Here is a 5000-nt window from a genome sequence, read left to right on the forward strand (position 1 = left end):
AAACAAGGCTGAAGGGGTGAAGGATTGACTTGTGAATTTGAATATTGAAGTTTAAAAAAATCAATCTATGTAGTAATGATGACATTGGGGGTGTAATTTGTATAACTCCTCTATGAATGAGGCCTGGAGATGGGAGGGAGGAGAGGGCAGGAGGAAAGACAAGAGGGGATTCACGATTACACCAAAAACTGACAATCGCATTAGAGAAAATAAAAGAAAATAGGTTTTCGTTTTTGTTGAAAAGGAGACCTAAAGTTCAGTTGGTTAAGCATATGAAAAAGGCAAATTGAGCAATAAGAAATATTAACACAAAGACAGAATGAAGTAGATTGTGACAGTGAAATATTATTTTCAAATAGAATAAAACTGAACAAATCATTTGATTATATATGCAAAAAATACAAAAAAGATGAATATATATACAACGAATAACAGTATATATGTCTTAAAAAAGAAGCATATCTTAAAACTACCAGACAGTAAGAAACTAAACAAGGCAAGCAAGATAGCATTCTCAAGGGAAGATATTAGATACAGCTTGAGTAAAATCGACCTGAGGGGGCAAGTGGGCCTTGGATATACTTTCAAGTTGTTTTATAATTTTTTTAAGGAAGACCAAAGGACTTTATTCAGCTTAGTTGAGAGACCTCCATGTATCCATAATTCCTGTTTTTATTGTGGTTGTCTTTTGTATTTATTCTGGTTAATGACGATCGATTTCGTCCACGTGAGGATAGCCATTCCACTTTCTGAAAGGGTAAACACTGTTTCGATGGAGACAAAGCCGAGAAGTGAACACAAAGCAATGGGGAAATGGAAATATCACTTGAGAGAGAGGAAAAGGGCAAATTGGATGAACGAGCCAATTAGAGTGAGGTATTATGGAACCGATAAAGGAACAGAAATGGAATTGGGCAAGTCAGACAGCCAGAATGAAGGATGGCAGATGGAGCAAGTGTGCTACTGACTGGACGCCCTGAGATGGCAAGTGCGGAACAAGAAAAAAGGTAGAAAGATGAGATAGAGAAGTTTTCAAGAATGACGTGGCAAAAGCAGGCTCAGTTGTGCGTCTCATGGAAGAGACTGAGGGAAGTCTTCGTTTAGTAATGGACTCTGAATGGCTGATTTATTGACAGACTGATTAATCTGTTAATAGTTGAGACTACATTTGAAGGTGCGATAAAAAGACAACAGTAATTTGTATGAAGTGTTCAAGAAGACGTATAAAGTTCTATGTTTGGAGTCAAAAACGCAAGCTAGATGTTTCCAAAACCGACAAGTGTAGTGTGATACATACAAGTAATGATGTCAGACTAGAACATATGGCATATATATGAAGAAGACAAGGTGACAGCAACTCTTCTCCATTCATTTCTTTCTTTTGTCCTTTCCCTCTTTACTAGACATCCAATATACTCCCCACCCTTTCCATCCTCCTCCACATTCTTGTTTTTTCGCTCAAGTTCTCTCCTTTCGGTTTTGTTTTCAATACTTTTTTTTGCTATTCTATATTTAATTATTCTGTGTCCATCCACACCATCCCAGCATTCTAAGATCAACCTTATCTGCCAACTCTCTCCCCTCGCTCTCCGCATCACCTCCACAATTTTCGCACTATCCATCCTCGCAACTTCCGTCATATTTTTTAAACATTTCATCTCAAACATGAGGGATATAAACAAGATCAAGCGGATGCTAATGTGAGCAAGCAAACTGGTTCCCAGCCTGGCAAATAAAGCACATGAAGCACTGTGTCTGCAAAAATTAAAAAATCGAAGTAAGAGGTTATATGATAAGAGTACTCAGCGCGCTAAAGGGAATAGCCTACATTGACAGAAGAGATCTCTTGATTAATAATGGGGAGAATTTAAGAGGTCATGAAAAGAAATCGGGAAAGACTAAATGTTTAGAGGATTTAAACAAATACTGTTTTCCATATAGATGTACAAATACTTGGAGTAGCTTGGAGGGAAACTTAGCCCTAGCTGGAATAATATATGAATTCAAATCTAAGGATATAGACAAAGTTGGAACCATACATGAAGCTGAAGCTAGGTATGACATATCATAATATAAGAGACACGCCGTTTTCTTCTTTTGTGTATTATAGGTGCATTTAGAATTATATTACAGTCAGGTAAACCCACACAAAACAAATACACACCACATACGTATATATAGTATATATATATGTATTTAAGATGATTTCAGACAAATGCGAGAGAATGTTGGGTGGGGAAGGGGCAACGACGATGATGTTAGGATTAGAGTTTATATGCCCTAACGTTGCGGACCACTTGGTCTCTTCAGAGGACTACAGCATTACAACGGATAACAAAATTCTTATTATTCGTAGTGAGAGGGGAACCCGCCAAGGTATGAGCGTCATGTTTTCCCTTTGGCTAAGATTTAATTATTAGGGACACTTGCTGCTTTCGAGAGGCATTTAAATCCGTCTCTGTCGTTGTTGTTTCTTGTTGGCGGCGATATGTGCAGCTTCCACAGTTATTTCTCATTTTCTTCTCAAATCCCTCGTGTAGAATTTTTTCTGGTTGTTCAATCAGGTAGATGTCCACATTTGTCCAGGTGACGAACCAGGGAGTTAGAATGTTCTATGAGCCCTGAGATCGTTTTGTGCTCATTCACGGTTTATTGACTCGACCTGACTCACCGAATAAGATGATGACAACCGTTGCATGGAATACGGTAATGACACTGCGATTATTACGCATATTATTATGTTTCTTAAATATTTTTCCTATTTTATTGGAAGATATTTTTGCTATATTTATTCACTTTTAACAAATATTTCATCAATAGCATGGTGTTTATAGAATAGGACAGAAATAAAAAAGGAGGACTTATCCTTTCCCGGGTTCGGACGTTTTGAGGCCATCGTAGATTTCTTGGCTTTCCTTGTTGTCCTGGTGATCAAACCTCCGGGGTATTTCAGTTCCTTAAAGGTATTCTTGATGTAAGTAAGTTCATCCTCTGGAATTCTTCATGCAGATCGAAAAGCTCTGAGAAAGAAACCTATTAGAACACCCGTTTTAAACACGTCTGCGGGGTGCTGAAAAATAATGGGACAAAGTCGTCCCTATTGGTGGGTTCCTGTACACCGAGAAACTTACCTGTTGGAGAACCTCTGTGTATCACGTGTCTAAAAATGGTAAAATTACACTTTCTTTTTCTAGTTCAATTCACAGTTGATACTAGAATAAGAGTGTAATTTACCATTTTAGGACACGTTGTTACACAGAGGTTTCAACACGTAAGTTTCTCGTGTGTACAGAACCACCAATAGGGTACGACTTTGTCCATTATTTTTCAGCACCAGAGACGTGTTAAAAACGGGTTTTCTAATAGGTTCTTTCTCAGAGCTTTTCGTATCTGCAGTGAGATCCTAGAGAATGAATTACTTACATCAAGAATACCTTTAGAAGCTTGAAATACCCGGCGGTTTGATTCACCAGGACAACAAGAAAGCAAGAAGATCTACGATGATCAAACGTCCGAACCCCGGGAGAAGGATAAGTCTCATTTTAATTTCTGTCCCTAATTCTAATAAACACCATAGCTATGATGAATATATGTTAAAAGGTGGATAAATTATAGCAAAAAATATTCTTCCAATAAAAGTAGGAAAAATATTTTAGAAACATAATAATATGCGTTACTATCTCAGTGTCATTTTACCGTATTCCATGCAACGGTTAGTCCATCATCTTATTTCGGTGAGTCAGGTCGAGGGTTCAATAAACGCTTGAATGAGCACAAAAACGATCTCAGGGCTCAGTAGACATCTAACTCCCTGGTTCGTCACCTGGACAGAAAGTGGGACCATTCTAACTGATTGGAACAACGCAGCAATTCTACACGAGGGATTTGAGAAGAAAATGAGAAAAACTGTGGAAAAAAGGCTGCCACATATCGCCGCCAACAAGAACAACAACGGACCAGAGACTGATTTAAATGCCTCTCGAAAGCAGCAAGTGTCCCTATAATTAAATCGTTAGCCAAAGGCCCAAAACATGACGCTCATACCTTGGCGGGTTCCTCTCACACGAATATATAAGAATTGTGTTACCGTTTGTCATGCTGTAGTCTCTGAAGAGAACCAAGTTGGTCGCAACGTTAGGGCAATAAACTTATTCCTAACCACATCTTCGTTTGACCTTCCCCACCACATTCTCTTCATATATATATATATATATATGTAGTATATATGTATATATATATATGTACACCATATATTATATATATATATTGTAGTATATATATATACATATATATATATATATATATATATATATATATGTATATATAATATATTATATATATGTGTGTGTGTGTGTGTGTGTGTGTGTGTGTGTAGAGAGAGAGAGAGAGAGAGAAAGAGAGAGAGATGGAGGGAGAGGGAGGAGAGAGGAGGGGGAGGAGGGGGGCAGGCACCTTTGGCTAGCCTGGCGGGTGCGGATCCTCAATACAGCACGAGCCGAGGCGGTCGTAGCGTTTACCGCCTCCTCCCCCCTCCCCCCTGCACCCCTTCTTCTCATTTGAATACGTCTTTTGAATACCGTCAACACACGACAAGGCACCAATGGCGGCGGCAGGGCAGCGATAACCATATCCTCCACGGATGCCCCTCCTTCAGCCTGTACCTCTTTCCTCTTTGGGGCTACCGGCTGCCCTTCAACCACTGCCTCTTTTGTCATTTCAGCCTCCTTTGATTACCTTTCAGAATGGACTGTCTTCCTCGTGAATTTCTGTCACGTATCACATTCGTTTTCGTCACTTTTGCTTTTGCCTATGCCCTTACTTTGAACTCTCTTATTTTCCTCCCGTTTCCCTAGGAGTAATTTATCGTATCTATCATAACCCCCCCCCCCGCCTTCCGCCTCCATTGTTGCATTCCCCCGGCATGGGGGTGGGACTAGGCTGGGTGGAGGGCGCACACTCGCTCCTCAAGAATGCGGGGTTGTCCTTCTCTGTATGCTCGC

The sequence above is a fragment of the Oratosquilla oratoria genome, chromosome 21, assembly GCF_046742065.1.
Source record: "Oratosquilla oratoria isolate Oo_2021 chromosome 21, ASM4674206v1, whole genome shotgun sequence".
Lineage (NCBI taxonomy): Eukaryota > Metazoa > Arthropoda > Malacostraca > Stomatopoda > Squillidae > Oratosquilla > Oratosquilla oratoria.